The following is a 22907-nucleotide window of genomic DNA, read 5'->3' on the forward strand; positions in this document are numbered from 1 at the left end:
CATATCCCCCCATCCACAACCCACTTTACGGTTCTGGATCTCAAAGATGCCTTTTTCACTATCCCCCTACATCCCGACTCCTATTTCCTCTTCGCCTTTACCTGGACGGGTCCGGATACTCATACTTCCAGTCAGCTCACCTGGACAGTTCTTCCCCAGGGCTTCCGCGACAGTCCTCACCTCTTTGGTCAGGCGCTGGCACGGGACCTCACTTCCTGCTCCCTTACCCCCAGCACACTCCTTCAATATGTAGATGACCTCCTCCTTTGTAGCCCATCTCTCAGTCCCTCAAGACAACATACCGCAGATCTCCTCAATTACCTTGGCCCTCGCGGTTATTGGGTCTCCCCAGCCAAGGCTCAGTTATCTGTATCTTCTGTAACCTACCTGGGGCTCCACCTTACCCCTACCACAAAAGGTCTAACAGCCGATCGCACCCGGATTATCCGTGAATTCCAGCCTCTGGAAACAGCGGAACAAATTCTCTCCTTTTTGGGCATTATAGGATTTTTCCGACACTGGATCCCTAACTTTGCTCTCCTCACTAAACCCTTATATCTAGCCGCTAAAGAAACCCCTCAAGGACACCTCTCCTCTCCTTCCGCCGTTCAGCAGGCCTTTCTCACCCTCCGTAACGCTCTGATACCTTCTCCTCCCCTTTCTCTGCCCAACCCAAACCGACCTTTTCACATTTTTGTGGATGAACGGGCCGGAATAGCCACTGGACTCCTTGCCCAGCCTGTAGGGCCTTCCTACCGCCCCGTGGCTTACCTCTCCAAACAGCTAGACCCAACCACGTGGGGATGGCAACCATGCCTTCGGGCTCTAGCAGGGCAGCCGAACTGACCAAACAAACACTCAAACTGACTCTGGCCCACCCACTAAGTGTGCTTTCCTCCCACCGGCTGGTCGACCTCCTAGGCCACAAGTCTCTCTCCCTCCTGGGCCCCTCCCGCATCCAGGAGTTCCACCTAATATTCATTGAAAACCCAGCTGTTTCTCTTGATCTCACCCCTCGCCTGAACCCGGCTTCCCTCCTGCCTATCTCTGGCACCGGGGGTTTTCCATCCCATTCCTGCCCTCATGTCATAGAACCCTTCAAACCACCAAGAGAGGGACTCGTTGACACCCCTCTTTCAAATCCGGACCGCACTCTCTTTGTGGACGGTAGCTCAATACTCGGTCCTGACGGACGCCGACGGGCAGCCCATGCGGTGGTAACTATCTCAACTATTATCAAGGCTAACAGCCTCCCAGAAGGGACAACCTCTCAAAGGGCTTAACTGATAGCACTCCCGGGAGTCCTCGACCTCTCTAAGGGCCAAAGGGCCATCTTTCTCCCTATGGTCGCAGGCATTTCCCTAGCCTCCTCTCTCGTTGCTGCGGGCATCGGGGAAGGAGCCCTAACACACAGTGTCTCAACATCCCGTGACCTAGAACAGAAACTCCAGCTAGCCATCGAGGCTTCTGCCGCCTCCATCACCTCCCTCCAGCGCCAGATCACCTCAGTAGCCCAAGTTGCCCTCCAAAATAGACGAGCCCTGGATCTCCTGACGGCCAACAAAGGAGGTACCTGCCTCTTCCTACAGGAGGAATGCTGCTATTACATCAATGAAACAGGATTCGAAGACAACGTAAAAGCCCTCCATGGCTTAAGAGAAGAACTCCAACGCAAACACCAACATTCCGCCTCCCCAATTCCTGATTGGTGGCGATCCACCCTCTATACCTGGCTAACACCAATCTTAGGCCCCTTAATTCTCATCTGTATCTTGCTCACGTTTGCTCCCTGTTTTCTTAGGTTCCTTCGCAGGCGCATGGAGGAAGTCTCTCGGGTGGCCACAAACCAAATGCTCCTCGGTCCTTACACCTTGCTTCCTACAGAACCCCTCACTGGTCTCCCCTAAGCCTCGGACCTCTGGTCTCCCGACTCCCCTTTCGACGCCCCCACTCAGCATGAAGTAGCCAGAGATCAGAACGCCGCCCCATTACACCAAAGATGTCGGGATGTAAGGCCAACTAGCCCGAGGCAGGGGAACACAATCAGATTCACAGGTTGCATCAGACCGAAATTCTCCGGACCACCCAGTTCCAGAAACTGCCCTGGAGACATTCCGGACCACCCAGTTCCAGGAACTGACCTGGGGACTTTGAACCCAGCCCAGGCTTCCCGCCTTTTGAGGGGCGGGACTAACGGTCCCCCAGGATACCCGAAAAGACCACCAAATAAGGAATACCCTGCGCCCTCCCAGATTCACCACACCCCTTTCCCTTCTTCCCCTATAAAATCTTGCCCAACCCTCGCCCGGGTGCGACTTCTCTGGCCCCTTTCTCTCGGACCAGTGAACCTCGCCCGGGAGCGCTCCCTAATAAAGCTCACCTGAAGCTTTCCTCTGTTTCACGGTGCCGTTTGTTAAGACCCGACCTTACAATAAGTACCTATTGCTCACACTTGTGGGTCATGTGTGGGTAGCCATGGCAGCTCTGCTAATTGTGGCCAGGCTTGCTCAGTGGTACAGGATTCAGCTGAATGTTGGCTGCTGTAGGGATAAATAGATCCACATGTCTTTAATCGTCCAGCAAGCTAAGCCCGAGCATATTCTCATGGGGATGACAGACAAACAAGATGGAAAGCAGAAAAGCGTGACAGCTTTTTCAAGCCTGTGTTGGAATCAAGGCAGCCAACATCTCTCTGGCCAAAGTAAGTGACATAGCCCCAAACTGGGCTAGTAATTTGCCAGGCCCCCAAAGTAAAATGAAAATGCGGGGCCTCTCATTCAAAAGTTTTAAGAATCTCAGGATAGCATCAGAAGAGCATGAATCCAAGCACAGAGCCCTTCTAACCTTGGGCTCTTCACACCCATGAAGAATGAGTGTGAGGTAGTTGTTGAGTTGTATACACTCCACCTCTTGATGAGAGAACCTCAAAGTTATATGGCAAAGAGTGAAAATACAGGGAAAGGTAAAGAATTGGGGTCACTTCTGTGATTCACCATGTTAAGGTCCACCCTTACCTACCCTTCTGATCCACCATAACAAATTGTATAATGGAATATACACTCTTGTGCCATTCATGTCTATTTGAAGGACGCATCAAAACATGATTTTTATTGCTCTTTAGACATATGGATGAAAGACCCTAAAAATATGGCAGAAGAATATGTGTCAATATCATAATGGTAATCGGCACTGGGGGGTGAGACGATTGAAGAGGTCTGGGTATGGGAATAGTAGATTTCATTATTATGGCCATGTACCCTTTTTTTTAATATGTAGGAAAAATGCTTATATGTGCATCATTCATGGTAAGAACTTAATTGTTTATACTAATCTCAGAATTTTCCTTTTTTATTTTTATTCATTCATAGAAAAAAACAATATAAAAAATAGCATGCTAATATAAACTACGGACCTTGGGTGATAATGAATGATGTGTCAATGCAGGATCATCAGTTACAGCAAATACATCACTCTGGTGGGGAATGTTGATAACGGAGGAAGCTATGCACGTGTGGGGTGTAAGGATATACGGGAAATCTCTGCGCCTTCCACTCACTTTTGTTGGGAACCTAAAACTGCTCTAAAAAATAAAGTATATTAAAATGATAAGAAATAATAATGAGAAAACTACGTGAATAGGCAAACCCCATACAGGAAAATGAACTAGCCAATAACTATTTAGAGAAATCATTTAGGGAAATACAACCTGACATTAAGATGAGATACAACATTTTAGTACATCACGCATGCTTTTGTAAATCTAAACTGCTACGGGTTTTAGAAAGTAACTGGCAATATCTCTCAAAATCTTTACATGCTATAAAATGTGAGTAATAAAGAAGGCCTACCTTAGAGGTGGTTGTGAAAATTAATCAGTTACTACCTGCAAATTGCTTAGAAATACGCCTGGAATATGGTACATGCTCAATAAATGTCAGTTGCTTTCATTATTATTATTTATTATTATTACTATTACTACTATTATCAGAACTCATCCTGCTTGATCCAGAAGCCCACTTATTAATATCAAGACTATGAAACAAAATCTCCCTGGAAATAACTTCATTACCCATCAATATTACATACTATGGGATCTCATCCATTAAAAATGAGTAAAAATTTATACATAGAGCAAGAAAATAAGTGCCATTATTAGATAAGACCTGACACTCGCAGAACACTATTTCCATTTGTGCAAGAAAACAAAACAAAACCAAAAAACCCCTTTTCTGGTAGGTTTCTATATGTTTTATTTCAGGTAAAGATGAAATTTAAAATAGAAAATCATAGAATGATACACACAGGATATTGATACTGGTTTCCTCACAGAGTGGAAGTAGAAAACTGAAGAGATTAAAAATATATCCTATAGCAAAATGAGACAAAACTAGAGTGTAATATCAAATAAAATGCTTAAAAATCATATAATTATGTAAAATGACATGAAACAAAATTAATCATGGACAGATAAATTTATTCCCTTGATAGCTGCAATTGTAATTATACTTTAAGGAGTTACATAAAATGATTTTCATGTGTCTGATATACTTTAATACTTATATCATTAAATTACAGTTGGGTTTGAATATTAGATTTAAAAATCTAAAGATAAAGACTCGAAATTCTAGTCTGACATGAATCACCAAGAAGACTTAACATATTAAATAAATATAACATTTATGCTCTTGCATATTTAGGCTCTAAATTTAGGCTCAATTTAAGGTAGTCATTGTAAAAATGTAAGAAACTAAAAACAACTGTATGAAAAGAAGCATGGCCACTTACTGTTTTTCAAGGTGGAGAGTGTATGTTTTCCTGTCAATTTTGATGGCATAGGTGACCTACAGCAAAGTAGTCAGAGAGAATGTAATTATTAGATACTTCAAATCCTTAAAAGTCAGAAGCCCTAATTTTTAAAAATATATGTACTCTTTCATATAAGCATGTATTGTATCATGAGTGTATCAAAATTATATATATATATAATTATAGTTACAGTTATCTTTCTTCAATCTTGGAATGTGTGACAGAATTAATCATAATCAAACTTACATAAAATCTAGGAGTCTAAATCTATTTCAAAAGTAAGAGCATAAGTCATTAGCATTTAACTATCATAATCAAATTTTTAACTTCAAATGGTTACATTTAGAAATGCTGAGTAACCTTTGAAGGAACCTGAATTTTATTATCTTTTCCTACTTTGCAATTTCTAGGGCAAATAAATGGAAAATTAAACAATACAAAGCAAGTCCCCTTTTAAGAGGAAACTAAAATTAAACTAAAATCTGATGTTCACCTAAAGACACCATTAAGAAAGTTAAAAGGCAATTCCTAAAGAATGATATTAGCAATTCACATCCAATTGGCCAATCCACATTTGTGTATGTCTTATTTCTAACAGTACATCTTTTCCTTCTCCTTTTCGTTTTCCTTAGTCTATCTCACCAAAAGTTCTGTTTTATATTCTTCTCAGAAATCAACTTTTGACATTGTGAATCCAGGCTACTTCAGCTTACTTTTGTCTTTCATTAATTCTACTTCTTAATTTAAGCAGCATCTTTAAGAATTTTAAGGTTATAATTATTTTTCTAATTTTAAATTGCTGACCATTTTTTGTCACTTTTTTAATTATTTGTGGTTATAAATTATGCTCCTATACCATCTTCAGAGCGGAATTCAAATTTTTCTTTGTAATTTCTTCATTCTTGTTCATTGTTTATTATTTAATATCCATTGTGATTTATGATTTCTCCTTCAACCCGTGAATCACGTAGAAGTATACTTTTAAATGTCCAAATACATTTTTCGGTCATTCTGTTAAGTTTTAACCTAATTGTATTGTTGCCAGATGATGAGTTCTGTACTATCCATATTTGCGTTTATTTATTTATTTTCCTTGCTGTGGTCAATTCTGTTGAATGACACTATATGTTCTTGAAAAGTATGAGAACTAGTCTTGAGAAGCATTATTTACAACGGAGATAGAGCATTAAGTGCAGCTTGATTAGAAAAGCTCTTATCTATTTCTGGGGATACCGACAAGTCTGGGTGTTTCTGACTCTCGCCTGAAGAGGGCAGTAAGATTTATAATGCACTGTGTAGGGTTCAAAACTCCCCTGGCCAAGGTTAGCTTCCGTTGTGTTTCCCTAACTAGTTTCTCTAACTACTTAAAAAGTCACTGAAAGCTTTGCAAGGAGCTCTCCCAAAGCCAAACTTCCTCCCATAAATCTTGTGATTTCAAGCCAGAGACTCAGCGTGTTCCGGGAGCACAGAGGTTGGGTTCGCGGAGAGCTAGCTCATTGCGGATGCTTCCTGGATTCCTGACATTTGCCTGAATTCTCTTTGTCTTGCTGCACCAGAGGTTTTATCATTTACTAAAAGCCTCACGTGTGATATCCCTAGACTCTAGCAAGTCTTAACATAGAACAGAAAGGGGAAAACAATACACAAACTTCATTGGGTTCACTTTATCCATCAATAAAATGTTTCTTTTTGTTGTTCAAATATTCTTTCTCTTTATGAAGAATTTTATGGTCAATCATAAAATTGAGAAAAACATTTTAAGATCTCTCTATGGAAATGGATTTGAAAATGTTTCCCTGTCGTGCTATCAGTTTTCATTTTATATATGCTGAGGACATTTTATTAAATTCATACAAATTTAGAATTTTTATATGTTACCTAGGAACTGAATATTTTATTATTATTATGTAACGATGCTTATCTCATAATGGGGTGTGTGTGTGTATGCATGCGCACACGTGTGTGTACCAAATACTGTCTTTTTCCTGCTATCATCATGGATCCTCATGTTTTCTTTTGGTAGCATCTTCCCAGTGTACGTTATACTCTCCTAAACATTTCAGCGTCTCCAGATATTCATTTTGGGGGTGTGATAGCTTTTATAAATACATAATCGCTGGTGTTTTTTGGTACCACAGAGTGAGCCAGTCAGAAGTAGACCACTCTATAAAACCTGCCCCAGTGTCTAGTACAGTTCTTCAGCTGGCATTTGAGGACATTCCTCTCCGATCTTGCCACTGAGGTTCTAATCAATGGATTCCTCTCCCATCCCTGTGTGTGTTTACATCAACACTTCTTCCTTCTTGAAAACAAACTGTCCTATCCAAAGCTACTAATTCTTATTAAAAAAGAAGTCAAAACCAGAAAGAAACTGACAACTAACAAAATGATTCAAATAGTCAATATACAGAAAGACATCTTTTGTTAAGGTTTAACCAAAAAATACCTGTTAAAAGTGAAGCATTCACTAGGATGTACACAAGAGCAAAGATGAGAAGACTGAAGAGACCTGGAGAGGCCTCAGGAAGATAGGCGTCACTATTTCTGTTAATGGGAGTCAAATATAATGCAACTTTTCCGGTAGACATTTTTCAATGCTTATCAAAATTTTTTATAGTGGTTTGCCTGTTGATCCTATTGACTATTCAGGAAGGTTTATGAAACTACCTGCATGTATAAAATTTGAAATACTATATGATGTTACACATGAGTTACCAAGAAGTTAGGAAAAATAATGACAGGGCTGGATTTATTATCATAAAAATAAATCCTAACTCTACACATAAATGAAAAACCCAATTACAAATCTCATAAATGATCATTAAAAGTATATGTGCATGTGTGTATGTATGTCTCTAAAACTTCATTCCCTTCAAACTTACTGCCTTTAGAAAGTGAGGCAGCCATTCACTTACTTAACGTCTCTGTACTGTCTAGATTTAATTTTACAATGTACACGCTTTACTATTCTAAGCAGATCAGAAATAACCTTACTTTTACTTTTTACAAAGCTTTATATATGCCTATGTATGTAAAAACAGGCATGAAGATACACTTTACATACCGCCATTTTAAAACCATGCTACAAGCTAAAGATTAGTATGGCCTCACTTACATAGAAGGTATTTTAAATGTAGAAATTATTTTTACTTATTTATTTATTTTTTAGAAAGTATTTTTAAACGTACATCTTTTCTAGAAAACAGTCTACAGTGGACTGTAGACGCCATTTTGTGGGATAGGAATTCGGGGCATTTCTTTTCTCTGAGTCTGTGTTTTAAAATTGTTTCGTAACGTTCATATATTACTTGGGAAATGAAAACAAAACACTTGCTCTCCCTCAGACAAAACCAAAACGTCTCTTGAACACTGTCATTAGGACACAAAGTTTCATGAAGGGGTATGCATGAATTGATTTGGGTCTTGCAGTCCAGTAAAAATAAAATACTCATATCTTTTAAGTGATTTCTTAATTACATGCGTTTCTGAAACACCGCCGTCATTGGTGTTTGTCCTAGTTTTCTGTGGCACTGTAATTTGTAGAAGTGATGCTTCAGTGTCTGCAGTAAGGAAAACAGGTGTGAGCGTTCCCCAGCGCACAGCAGCATCCTTATCCTTCTCTTACTTGTCCTCTCCTATAACATCACTCGTGGATCTTCCAAGCCCGAGCGCACGCACGCGCACACACACACAATCATACTGCGCAGGGTTCCAGGAAGAGGTTCCTCTAGAAGTGGGAGTGTTACTACCCCACCACCATCCAGAGACCCTCGGGGCTGGTTGACCTCAGCCCTGGGTAGGTGAAGAAGGGCTGCTCCCAGGACCCCATCCAGGTTCCCTCTTCCCCCCACCTCCCTGGAAGACAGGCGCCCCCTCCTGCGGCGCAGGGTCCCGGAGTGAGGGACAACTATCTCAGTCCTGCTCAGAGCCCTCCCACCAGCGGGCCCACCAGGGGCCTGAAACTGGGCGGGCTCGGACCCGACCCCGGACTCTCCCCAGCCTGGCCTGGGCTTCTGCAGCAAGGAGGGCGACGTCCCCCGCGCCAAGGGACCCTGCGACGACGGGCCACCCTCCTATCCAGCAGGGTCCTCACTTACGATGGCCCGCGGAGGTCAGCAGGCCCAGCCCTGAGAGGAGCAGCAAGAGAGACAGCACTGCGTGGCCGGCCGGCCTCGCCACAGCGATGGCGGTTGACTGGAAACTGCAGCTAGCGCGCGGGGCCCTGCGCTCTAGGTCCCGTCGGGGAGGGGCGGGAGCGGAGGGGCGGGGAGGGAAGGCAGAGAGGGCGGAGCTGAGGGGCAGGGCGGAGCTGAGGGGCGGGGCGGGGCGGGGCGGGCGGGACTGGAAGCCTGGAGCAGAGGGGCTGGGAGGGAGCTGAGGGGCTAGGCTGGAGACTAAATCCCGAGGTGCCAGGGATACAGAGAGTTATTTTCCATAATGCTTATGACTGCAACAGATGACTACAAAGTACTTAAGAAAAACATCCCTGGAATGTAAAGCTGGCAAGAGTCGCACTTAATTTTCAAAAAGATTTACACCTTCAAGAGACAGAGAAAGGATTAACAATTACATGTTTTTAAAGGAAGTTGTCTAAGAAAAGGGAGTGTCTGTGTGCCTGTGCCTGTGTCTGTGTCTGTGTGTGTGTGTGTGTGTGTGTGTGTGAGCGAGAGAGAGAGAGAGAGAGAGAGAGAGAGAGAGAGAGATTGAGAGAGAGAGAGAGAGAGAGAGAGAAAGAAGAGTCCTTTTTCATTTTCATTTCTGGTACCAGAGAAAATTAATGTTTTATTTTATAGATTTGTGTTTACCCTTATAATAGATATAGAAGAGACAGGTTTGTTGACTACTTTATATGAAGGCTTCTGAAATTGGTAATGACGAGGCAACTGAAATTATAGTGGCAACACATTTACAAGAAGCAGATTTGTACAGGAGTTGGGACATAATAAGTTTGGTTGAAGATATGTTGAATTTCAGACATTTGTGGACTATCAGGTATTCAACAGGTTGTTGGAAATGAAAGTCTGGATCCCTAGAATTTGAACTGAATGCATAACTTTGCAAATGACATCATACTATACGTAGAATAGTACGTAGCCTTCCAGCCCGGTCAGACAACTCCAATCCTTCCCCGCCCCAGTCCCGCCCCACCCCTCCCCGCCCCTCCGCTCCCGCCCCGCCCCGCCCCTCTGCTTTGCCCTCCCTCCCAGCCCCTCCCCTCCGCCCTCTCTGCCCTCCCTCCCCGCCCCTCCGCTCCCGCCTCTCCCCGACGGGACCTAGAGCGCAGGGCCCCGCGCTCGCTGCACGGATTCCAGTCAACCGCCATCTCTGTGGCGAGGCCGGCCGTTCACGCGATGCTGTCTCTCTTGCTGCTCCTCTCAGAACTGTGCCGGCTGACCTCCGCGGGCCATCGTAAGTGAGGACCCTGCTGGATAGGAGGGTGGCCAGTCGTCACAGAGTCCCTTGGCGCGGGGGACGTCGCCCTCCTTGCTGCAGAAGCCCAGGCCAGGCTGGGGAGAGTCCGGGGTCGGGTCCGAGCCCGCCCAGTTTCAGGCCGCTGGCGGGCCCGCTGGTGGGAGGGCTCTGAGCAGGACTGAGATAGTTGTCCCTCACTCCGGGACCCTGCGCCGCAGGAGGGGGCGCCTGTCTTCCAGGGAGGTGGGGGGAAGAGGGAGCCTGGATGGGGTCCTGGGAGCAGCCCTTCTTCACCTACCCAGGGCTGAGGTCAGCCAACCCCGAGGGTCTCTGGACGGTGGTGGGGTAGTAACACTCCCACTTCTAGAGGAACCTCTTCCTGGAACCCTGCGCAGTGTGATTGTGTGTGTGTATGTCTTTGTGCGTGTGTGTGTGTGCGCGTGCGTGCGCTCGGGCTTGGAAGATCCACGAGTGATGTGATAGGAGAGGACAAATAAGAGAAGGATAAGGATGCTGCTGTGCGCTGGGGAATGCTCACACCTGTTTTCCTTACTGCAGACACTGAAACATCACTTCTACAAATTACAGTGCCACAGAAAACTAGGACAAACACCAATGACGGCGGTGTTTCAGAAACGCATGTAATTAAGAAACCACTTAAAACGTTTGAGTATTTTATTTTTACTGGACTGCGTGAGGGAAGGGATAGTTCATTATATTTACCCGTATTTTAAACCCTTCTGTTTGTCCCAGTTCCTTAAGACTACCTAAGCCTTTTTGTGATGTATTACCTTTGTTTCTTGGAGTTTCTTTTTGCCATTATCTTAGAGTATGTGTGCTGTAGACTGAATCTGTTAGTTTTCCTCTGTCGGAGAAAGTCTCTTTTTCCTTCATTTTTAAAGGATAAATTTGCCAGATGTAGAATTTATGTTGGAAAGTAATGTTCTTGTCAACATTTGAGAATTGCTCTTGTATTTCCTTTGAGACTTCATGACTTTCAGATGAGAAATGTACTGTCATTCAAACTGGTGTTCTTCTACAGGTTATATGACATTATTGTCTGGTTTCTTTGAAGATATTTTTATTGTTTTCAGTTTAGTCATGATCTTTCTTGTTGCAAGTGACTTTGGACCCATTCTATTTTCGGTTTGATCAGTTTCCAGAATCTAAATGTTTATGTCCTTCATCAATTTTGTGAGGATTTCTGTTGACTGTTTTCTGAATTTATGTATATATATATATAATTTTTTAAATTTAAGGTGGTAAAAATATTTAATATGAGTTCTACTCTCTTAACAAATTTTAAGCATAAATTACATCACTGTTGACATCAGTATGTTTTACAGAAGGTCCTGGAGCTTATTATTCATCTTGCTTAACTGAAACTTTATGCCCATTAAATAGTACCTCCTCATTTCCCCCTGGCCAAGCCCCTGGCAAACACCATTCCACTTTTGGGTGGTATGCATTTGACGTTTAAATACTTCATAGAAATGGAGTCATGCGGTATTTGTCTTTCTGTGATGGGTCTGTTTCACTTACCATAATGTCCACAAGGTGAATCATGTTGTCACGTATTGCATAACTTACTTCTTTTTTAAGGCTATCTAGCATTCCACAGAATACATATACACCACATGTTCTTATCCACTCTTCTGTGGATGTGGCCACTTAGGGTTTATTCACATCTTGGCTATTGTGGATAGTGCTGCAGTAAGCATAGCAGTGCCAATATCTCCTGCAGCTCCTGTGTCAGTTCTTTGGGGTAACTGCCCAGAAGTGACATTGCTGGATCACAGGGAGTTCTGTTTTTTGTTTTTACTATATTCTATAGCAACCGTTTCATATGCTCTACCCAGTGACAGAGTACAACAGTTCCAGCTTCCCACACCCTCAACAGCACTCTTTGTCCTTTGTTCACATGATAATAGCCATCCTAACAGTCGTGAGGTGATATCTCACAAAAATAACATTTTGGTGTTACTTTGCATTTTTCTGGTAACTAGTGATCTCCCTGTTGGCCACTTGGATGTCTTCTTTGTTTGTGTCTTATCTAATTTCTTTCATCAATACGTTGTAGTTTTCAGAGTACAAGGTTCCCACCTCCTTGGTTAAATTTGTTCGTAGGTATTTTGTGTGTGTGTGATCTTGTAAATGGATTTGTTTTCTTAATTTCCCTTTCCTTACAAATAGTTCTCTGTAAGTAGAGAAATGCGACTCATTATTGAATGTCAATTATATATTCTGTAATATTATGGAGCTTGTCGTTAGATCTAAAACTTCGAGGGTTTTTGTGGAGTCTTTAGGTTTTGCTATCTATGAGATCATGTCATCTGCAAACAAAGATATTTTTACTTCTTTCTTTCCAATTTGGATGCCTTTTTATTTTTTTCTCTTTCCTTGACTACTTGCTCTAGGTATAACTTCCCATCCTAGATTGAACAGAATTGGTGAGGTGGGCGTCCTTGCCTTGTTCCTGATCTTAGAGGAATAGTTTTCAGGGTTCACTGTTGAATATGTTGTTAGCTGTGGGCTTCTCATATATGGCCTTTATTAGGTTGTGCTGATTTCATTCTATTCCTAGTTTGCTGAGAGTTTTTCTTTTGATAGATGCTGAAATTTGTCAAATTCTTTCTCTGCATATATTGAGATGATCGTGTGATTTTGACTCTTTGTCCTTTTAATGTGTTTTATCACATTAATTTTTGAATGTTGAACCATTCTTGCATTGCAAGAATAATTTAGCTTGGTCATGGTGTATGACCATTTTAAGGTGCTAGATTACACTAGATATGGTTTACAACTAGTTTGTTGAGCACTTTTCCATCTGCATTCATGAGGGATGTTAGCTTGTACTGTTCTTTCCATGTGGCTTTTGTATCAGAGTAATGCTGGCTGCATAAAATGACTTTGAAAGTGTTCCCCCCTCTTTTACTTTTTGGAAGCATTTGCGAAGGCTTGTGTTAGTTCTTACTTAAATGTTCTATAGAATTCCCCAGGGAAGCCATTTGGTATCGGGCTTCTCCCTATTAGGAGGTTTGTGATTACCGATTCAGTCTCCATACTAGTTATACGTCGGTTCGGATTTTCTATTTTTTCATGAGTCACTCTTCTTAGGTTTCATGTCGCTAAGCATTTATCCATCCTCTGTGGTATCTGGTTGTTGGCATATAATGTTCATATTATTTTCTTTTGAACCTTCTTATTTTTGTGGCATGAGCTTTCATTTTTCTGATTTTATTTTTGAAACTTCTCTTTTTTTCTTAATCTAGATAGAGGTTTGTCAATTTTATTTATCATTTCAAAAGCCCAACTCTTAGTTTTATGATATCTTCTATTGTTTTTCCACTTAATATCATTTTATTCCTGGTCTATTCTTTGTTATGTTCTTTTTGCTACTTTGAGTTTTCTTTGTTCTTCTTCTAGTTCTTTGAGATGTGAAGTTAGTTTATTAATTTGAGGTCTTTTTGATGTATTTTGTTTGTAGCTATACATTTACCTCTTTCCTCCGCTTTCACTGGATGCGATAAATTTTGGTATGTTGTGTTTTCTGTTTCATTTGTCTCAAGCTATTTTAAATTTCCTTTTTGATTCTTTTCTTTGATTCAATTGTTGATCAAAAGTATGTTGTTAATTTCCACATAGCTGTGGATTTTTTACTTATCCTTCTGCTATTCCTTTCTAGTTTCATTCCAAAACGTGTTCAGAAAGGACACATTGTATGATTTAAATCTTCTTAAATTTGTTAAGAGTTGCTTTGTGACCAAACATATAATCTATTGTGGGGAAAGCTTGTGTCCACTTGAGAAGAATGTATATTCTGCTGCTTTTGAGGGGAATGTTCTGTATGTAGCTGCTGGGTAGATTTTGGCTATAATGTTATTTAAGTCCTCTTTTTTATTTCTTACTCATCTCCTGTCTGCTTCCTCTACCCATTACTGAAAGTGTGGTATTGAAGTCCCCTTCTCTTATTGTATTGCTGTCTGTATCTCTCCTCAGATTCTGTCAGTGTTTGCTGTGGGTATATTTAGATTCTCTAATGCTGAGGGTGTATATATTTATAATGGTTATCTTTCCCTGGTGGACTAGCCCTTTAATCATTATAAAATGTCCATCTTTGACTCCTGTGACTGTCTTGACTTTATGTCTATTCTGTCTGATGTAAATATAGCTAGACCTGTGCCCGACACACAGTAGGCCAAACTATACCGAAACGTCGGAGTTTGGAGCAGAGAAAGGTTTATTGCAGGGCCATGTAAGGAGACGGGTGGCTCCTGCCCTAAAAAGCCTGAATTTCCCAAATTCTATATATTTCTATATATAGAATATATTTGTATATATATACCAAATATTTAGAAACATACCAAATTTTTTGCAGATTTCAGGCAGGTGGGTATGTTTCATGTTTATATAGGCCCAGGAGCAACTGAAGTTACTCAGTAAATCCTCAGTACCTTTCGAATAGAAAGCCACGTTGGCTGTAACTAATTTAGAAGGTCTATTTACTTCCCAAACAAACCCGTTTCCTTGCACTGACATTCACTTGTGCCAAGAAGATTAATAGAGATAGAGCAGCATAGAATATGGGGAAGGTGAAGATTAATGGAGACAGGGCAGCATAGAATATGAGGAATTTGAGAAAATATAGGATGGGAAAGAATGAGGGAGAGGACACACATAGGATACTGCCCATTTTACACATAATTAATATCGCTCATGTGTTTCTAAAATTAGAATTAAGGCACTTGCACAGCTTTTCCTTTTTTTTTTTTTTTGTAGAGCAGAGCTTGATTAGGTCTTTTTTTTAATGAGGTATAATTAACATATGACATATTAGTTTCATGTTTATGTCATAATGCTTTGATATTTGTATATATTACAAAATGGTCACCACAATGAGTCTAGTTAATATTTGTCACCATGCATAGTTAACAAAAATTTGGTTTTCTCCTGATGAGGACTTTCAAGATCTACTCTTTTAGCAAGTTTCAAGAGTGTAATTCCTTATTTTAACTATAGTCGCTGTACATTATATCCCCATGACTTGTTTTTTTTACAACTGGAAGTTTGTACCTTTTGACCCTCTTATCCATTTTGCTCACCACCCCCTCATCCCGTTTTTCTGGCAACCACCAATCTGTTCTCTGTATCTGTAAGGGTGGTTTTTTTTGTAGATTCCTCATATAAGTGGGATCACACTTTGTCTTTCTCTGTCTGACTTACTTCACTTTCATACTGCTTCTTTCTTTACTGTAACAACATACAAGCCACAATTTGCTTAGTGAATATTTAGGAAAATGAGAATGCAGAAGCAAGGGTAAAGAGGGGGGTCTCGTTTCTTCATTGTAAAGGAAGTCATTTTTGTTTCTCATTTGTGTAGCCAGAGACAAAATAATGATATAAAATTTCAATCAACACCTCTACTTCCCAAGTTAGTTAATCTTATTTATGAACAAGTTAGCAGCGACCAGGTAATTCAGGGTAGTCTTCTGCATGATTCATCAATCATTCAACTGTTATAAACTGACTTAATTGAATGATACCTGGCATGTCTTCCTGTGCTCTTACTTAAGACATCTTGGACAAATCTGAATAGTTGCAAGAACTCGACCTGACTTTGGGAAGAGATGCTAGAGTAAGGTACCACTGATCATAAAGAACAAAGTCTGCTCGTGACAGCCTAAATTTTAGAGCAGCAGTAGATGGTTTCAGGGCTGCAAGGGCAAGAAATGATGTAGAGCTGAAACACAAAAGGGTGGTAAGGAACTGGATGGTTAGGAGCCAGGCCATTGTCTCCATCACCCAAAGCCTTTACGGTTGACATCGTCCCTTCTTGTCCATGTCCATTCTCTCCAAGATGACTGCTCTGCTTACACATGGCCCAGAGTACCTATCTCAACTCTTTCTAGTTTCATTTTCAAGTAAAAATCCCAGTAATCTGCCAAAACCAGTGCCTGTTAGTTCATTTTCTCAAGAGACAGAAGGAAATAACTGTGCAAGTGTATCTCATTTCAGCCAGTGTTCTGTCTGGATTTATAATCCTGAGTTAGGTGTTCAAACCTGATTTTATCATCTGTGGCCAGAGAATTGTAGCCATTTTGTAGGAACCTTTACACCATGACATTCCTCTTCAACAGGAGCTGTGTATAGGAGCCAAAGAACAAATGGAGGCTGTATAAATACCACAAAGTGTAACTAAGCATAGCTAATAGAGAGGCCTCATTAAGGACCTCATTAACAGAAGTGAAATAACTATTCACGTAGGGATTTGACAGAAATCATATAACTGAAGTTATGATAGTTTAAGAATTTACATGTAAATTATCTGTTTAAATTGGAGAAGCATTATCATAGATATTTAATATTCCATCTGGTCTTCCATGTAGACAAAATAGAGAAAAGTAATAGATGGAGTTTTAGTTTGAAATTTTAAAAATGCTTAACATATTTAAAATTTAGTCTAACCTTCGGAAAAAAACAAACACTAGAATATATTATCCCTGAGTGGCATATAGAAAGCAAAGTGGATATTGGTACATATTAATTGAGTAATTAGGACAAATCTAGCTTCATTACTTTTCTTGACTTTAAGATTACAGTGTTTCCTAACCTTAAAAATAGTTGTTTCTTTTAAACAAATCTCTATCAGAAGACAGCAGTAGGAAGAGTAACAGCAACCAGTCTTAGAGTTAAAGGTGAAGTAAAGGAATCAAACTATTGAAAAAATTATATAATTCATTAAATACTTAAAACAATATTTTTAACAGTACCTCAGTATAAGGAAGATATTATTCCCGTATTTCATCATTTTGATTTCTATTTGTTGCTATCATATACTAAAACAAAGACTAAAACAAACCATTTGATGTTAATTTTATTTTATACTTATCTAGAAACATTTAATGTTAACTCACATTAGCCACAGATTTATTAACCAATATCTTTGTAAAAAGAAATGACTTCAAAGGGATTTTTAATATTTTCTTAAAATATTTATGTGCAATCATGCATTTGATTGGTAGATTTAACATTCTAAACGAGAGGTTTACACAAGTTTTCTCCCAACACCTGTATTTATTCCTCACTAACTCCCCGGTTATTGTTCTCCTTATTTTATTTCTTTTAAACTTTTTTATTTTGTATTGGAGTATAGCCGACTAATAATGTTGTGATAGTTTCAGGTGCACAACAAAGCAACTCAGCCATACATGTACATGTATCCATTCTCCCCCAAACTCCGTTCACATCCAGGCTGCCACAGAACATTGTGTTCTCCTTATTTTAGAAATAAGGAAACAGACATAAAGAATGTAAATAATTCCCCACATGTATAGAATTTTAGTGAGTTTTGAGTTCGACAACCAGACGCCAGGGTTGAAGTCTTAAGAGCTCCACAATTTTGCCACATATTTTCTGATACAAGACTGGTGATGGGGAATGGAATTTACACTTATTAAGGACCTAGAGGATGCCAGGCAAACGCTAAATGCACTCACCCTCCAAGGCAGAAGAACAATTCTTTACCGTCAGTTGGGATAAAGGAGGCTTCTGTATATGTCGTTCAAATTTCTAACTCATGTGTAAAGAAATCGTGATATTTGACATATTAGACTTATCCCTGGAAGTAAAGGAAAACAATCAAAAACTCATCTAAGTGTGAGATCCTGAGATCATCTCTTTACTTACCTGCCACATCTGACTTTGATGGAGAAAAAAGTCAGTGGGTCTCTGTTTCCTTATCGGCCACCAAGCAAATCATTTATGACTCCTGTCCTCAATGTAAAGTAGTCTTATTTCTGCCTAGACCACCCTCTCCCTCTTCTCTGATCTCTTTACTAAAGGCCCGCATCTTAGGTGAAGATTCTGGCCCTCGGCTGTCTTCTTCTCATGTCCTCCGTCATAGTTCCTTCATCATGCTGGGTGTCTTCACCTGAACTTCTCACCTCCACACAACTTCAGTCATTTTCTCCTAGAGCGGTACAGTGAGCACGTGTCTCCCCGGCTTTCTCCAAGTCTTAATTCGTAAATGCAATATCTTGCTTTCTTTTACACTTTTTTCTATTTTTCACAGTCATCTCCTGCCACCAGTACTTTATGGTTATATTAAGGTCTTGCCTCAAGAATTGGACACATTCGTTCGATAAACGTATTTTATAAGTTGGTACTGAAAGGTGATTCTTTATGGGGAAGATGAGAGAAGTGGGGCTAACTGGGAAGTTGACACTGAAGGAAGAACTGGGTGGCAACTTTAAATGTGGCTGACTGAGTAGGCCCTAGGGAGCAAGTGACATGTCAGCAAGGAATTGGAGGAGGCGCAAATAATGACCCAGTTTAGATATCTGAAAGGAGTCACCTGACATCACCATCAGCTCACAGAAGGCTTCTATCTAAATGCAAAGGATACAGTACAGCAAGAGAGGGTGCAGGCAAGCACTGTGGGTCAGAGAGACGCCTCAGGCACAAGATCTCAAGGTTCCTTATTTTAAATTTTAAAAAGCCCATCATAAATCACACTGCCCTTATCTCAGAAAAAAGTGAAACCAGATATTCAGGCTTTCCTACAGCTAAAGAGAGAGGTTTACGGTTCAGCTGTAAACCAAGTCTGTCTTAGACAGGCATAGAGCTGGTAGAGCAGCCCATGCATATACCTGGGCAGGAGCTTTTCAAGCACATGAATGATACAATGGAAAAAAAAATGTCAGGACTAATCCAGGAGAGAAGGGATGTTACCTCAGACCAGGGATAGTAAAGGTGGTCTTAGGAATAAATTTTGAAGGTGAACCAACAGAATGAATTGAGAGTTTGGCTGTAGAGTGTAAGAAGAAGTACTTAAATGTTGTTCATTTCTATACAGCAGGAAGATAGCTAGGCTACCATGTAAAGCCAGACCTCTCTGTGTCTAAATTTGTGCTCTTAATATATTTAAAAATTTATTTTAAAATGTACGGATGTTGAAGGAGAAAATCTGCCTAGGTAACTTTGAGCCAGGACCAGTGTCTGATATGCCACGATTAAAAGGTTACATTTCCTCATAGATAAATGGAACGTAGTTGAAGTATTTTTGACGTGGTAAGGGAGGGATTTAGCAAGATATGGTGCGCTTTTTACAAAATTCACAGGGATAAATTAGGAGAAAATTCAGTCAGATTCAGTCAGAACTGGAGACTAGTGAAATGGAATGCACAGGAAAAGTGTGATGAGGGCAGGATTCGTTAAGACGGAAAGAACAACACAGTTTTCAGAGACCTAACGGGTAGACTTGGTTGAAGTGGTGACTGGATAGATGTATTTGGGTTAGAATAAAAGAGAACTACAAAGACGAACATTTCTGACACAATGGATAATGACAGCTTTTACTAACGGCGTGTTGTACAGCAGCTGAGAACCAGCTTGGTTTTGGAGCCATGAAGCAGAGTGGAGTAAAGAAGGAGTTTGTTCTGAACATGTGTGTGGGGGACACCTGTTGGAAACGCACAGAGGACTGTTGGGAGTTCTCCTCCTCTGTAGATAAAAATAGAGAAAAGGACACAATATGTGTCCTTCTTCACATATTGTATTGCTCTTTTTCTCTCTGTTTCCTCGTTCATGACTTTCTTTGACCCATGTGAAACAATAGAGTCCGTGTAAATGAGACATATATAAATAGCAGTTTATAGCATTTCCTTTTAATGTGGCTATCACAAATGTTTCTGGAAAAAATCAAACCAAAGAAACAAAAAAAACTTGGGTTTACAGATTCTGTAGAGCACAGGTATAGGTTGTGACAGTATCAACTGTCTTATATTAATTAATTGATATACCTATAGCTTTGTAGTAAAATTAGACAGCTTTTATTAACCATTAAAAATGTAGCATTTCTTTTTTCTGTATTTCTTTTAGAATGGTAACTAAACAATACCGTCAAAAGCCATAATTTGGAGAAAAGATATTGCCAAGAAACACACCATTAACTGGGCTGGTTCAAGAATAAAAAAAAATCTGCTTTTCTCTCCTTTTGTGGTGGCTTAAAGCTTTCAATTTAAAAAACAAAAGTAAATCCTGTGAGTGAAAGTATGTCGCGTTGTGTCAATTCATTCTGTTCTCAAGCCCAAGTTTGTGTGCCCGATGCACACCGAGGCCAAACAAAGGGAAACGTCAGTGTTTGGAGCAGATTAAGGTTTATTGCAAGGACCAGCCAAGGAGAACGGACAGCTCATGCTCAAAAATGCCAACTCCCTGATGGCTCTTGGGGAAGAGTGTTTACAGGCAAAATTTGGGGCAAGGGCTGCAGGGTATGGAACCTTCCCCTGATTGGTTGGTGGTGAGGTAACAGGGCGCTGTTCCAGGAATCTCAGTCATCAGCCTTTCCTGCCAGTGTGGGTCCACATGCTTGTGCTCAGCCTCAAGTGACTTCCTGCATCTGGCTTGAGGGGGCCCTAGTTCCTGTTGAAGATCTCAGTCATACGCGTCAGATGGTTCTGCACGTCCCCGAGGAGGAACAGCACCAGGCCCCATGCTGCACTGTCGTTTCTTCCTGCCTTTCCTCACTTCCCTGATTAGTAACTGTTTGAATACGCCCTTTGGAGCTCAGGGAAGGTCTAGGAAGCTGAAAGCCTTTTTCCGACAACCTGGAAGCTGGGGACCCGGAAAGCCTTTTGTGCCCAGGAGGACCCACAGGGGGCCTTCTACCGCCATGATCCTCTAGTAGGAAATAAGCAGGTTGGCCTCTTTTGAACCTGCGAGGCTGTTGCATCCCAACGGAAACTTTCCATTGTGCACTCCTGCCACCGACTGCCCTCAGATACCCATGGCCCTGCTAATCGCTCCCATCTCAAGAGAGGACACCCAGAATCTGCACCTCTGCGATAGTTCATGATTCTCATCCCCTACCCATTCCAAGCTTCGGGATATTGAGAGGAAGGGTTGCTATACAAGGTCAGCCCCAGAGCCCTCAGAGTCACTAGCATCCATTCTATCTTCAAGGAGTTGCTCACACTGAGTTCCTGGTCATAGATAACTGTTCTGTCTCCAGGTGATACTTCCCTGCCCTTGTGGAAATTGAGCTCTAGAATACATCTTTCTTTGTCCTTTGAAGGAACCCAGACTTGCTGCTCTTTCCTGACTGAAGCTGAGCTTTTCTGGGTGACAGTTTCTTGCTTCAGTGCCCCCTCTCTTCATCTCCCTCTTCCTGAGATGGGTGCACTTCTGCACACCTCAAAGCATTATTTGTGGGTTAGAGATCCATCAGCCTACCTGGAGTCTAATTAGGACCTACAGAATTTCCATCCATATAAATGAAGGTGCTCCTGGGTCAGGGGTGGGAGCATCTCATCACAAAGACCAAGAGTTTCTTTCTCCAAATGAGCAAATGATGAATGGATACACGAGATGTGGTCCGTCCATACAATGGGATAGTATTCAGCCACAAAAAGGAAGCACTGATATTGCTACCACGTGGATGAACCTTGGAACCGTTATGCTAAGTGACTAAAGCCAGTCACAAAAACCACGTATTATGCCTTTGTATGAAACATCCAGAACAGGGACATCTAGAGAGACTAAGATTAGTGGTTGTTTACTGCTGAAAGTGGGGGTGGGGATTGAAAAGCTGGGGTGGGTGATGGTAATAACTAAAGGGTAGAGGACTTGTTTTTGAGATGAGGGAACTGAAATTGACTGTGGTAATGGTTGCACATATCTGTGAATACACTAAAAACCCTACAATCATTCACCTGTGTGCTTTAAGTGGGTGAACTCTGTGGTAAAAATAATACACATCGGGATGATTCTACCATAACTTTCCCTCATCCCCTTTGCCACTAACTTATTTGGGGCCATTGTGATCACTGTCCTGCCTAATTTAATCATAATTTCTCAGAATCAGTTTCCCAGGAGTACTACTACCTAGCAGGTTGCAGTTTTAGAGCTGAGCAGAGTTTATTTTTGCAACTGTTGGTACTATACATCCTTGCTGTGGAGTGTACTGGGATAAAGGAAGGTGTGGGTGAGTGGCAGGCAGAAGTTGAGTTAGGTTTTGAGCGTGAGTAGCTTAAAATATTTGTCAGAAAATTCAAAGACAATTACATGTTCTGTCTTCTGCAGTGGTGTCACTTTTCCCCTCTGAGTTTGTCTTGCTGGCATTCCCATTTCTAAAGCTTCCTTTTTACGGTTCTAACAGTAACTGTTAACAAGACACACTTAGGGTACGTTTCAAAGTTTTCTTTCCCTTTCCTCAACAGATTATAATCTAACATTGTAAGAATAGGCCCACAGTTGAAGAATTGTGCTTTTTATTTCCTTATCCAGGATCGAGTTCAATATTCTTTATTTTTCTTTGTTTGCAAAGATTTTATTAAGTCGGCAGTAACACGATTTAAGTAGAAAATTTCTTGTAAAAAATAGTAAATATGCCTATTTTCCTCTTTCTCTTCCACCACAGTAAATAAACGTTGTCAGAAAACTGTAACATGGAGAAAGGAAACTACCAGAAACTTCCCCGGAAAAGCAAATAATGCTTATTTGCCCCTTTATCCCTACTGAAGCATTTAAAATATGGGAACATATGTATATGTATAACTGATTCACTTTGTTATAAAGCAGAAACTAACACACCACTGTAAAGCAATTATACTCCAATAAAGATGTAAAAAAAAAAAAAAAAAAGACGTACACTTAGTCACCACAAACTAGCTGTGCGCAGACCCTTAGGC

The 22907-nt window shown here is 41.0% G+C and overlaps 1 protein-coding gene across 1 annotated transcript in view; it reads left to right on the forward strand.

Annotated features, from left to right (window-relative positions):
• Nucleotides 1–10116: 10116 nt before the first annotated feature.
• The window catches only part of LOC115840646 (disintegrin and metalloproteinase domain-containing protein 18-like), a 90307-nt gene continuing 77516 nt past the window's right edge, over nt 10117–22907 (forward strand). The window contains exon 1 of the mRNA XM_060291642.2: nt 10117–10215. The gene's annotated coding sequence lies outside the window, so the exon portion shown is untranslated. The remainder of the gene's footprint in view (nt 10216–22907) is intronic.

The sequence above is a fragment of the Globicephala melas genome, chromosome 21 (assembly GCF_963455315.2).
Source record: "Globicephala melas chromosome 21, mGloMel1.2, whole genome shotgun sequence".
Taxonomy (NCBI): Eukaryota; Metazoa; Chordata; class Mammalia; order Artiodactyla; family Delphinidae; genus Globicephala; species Globicephala melas.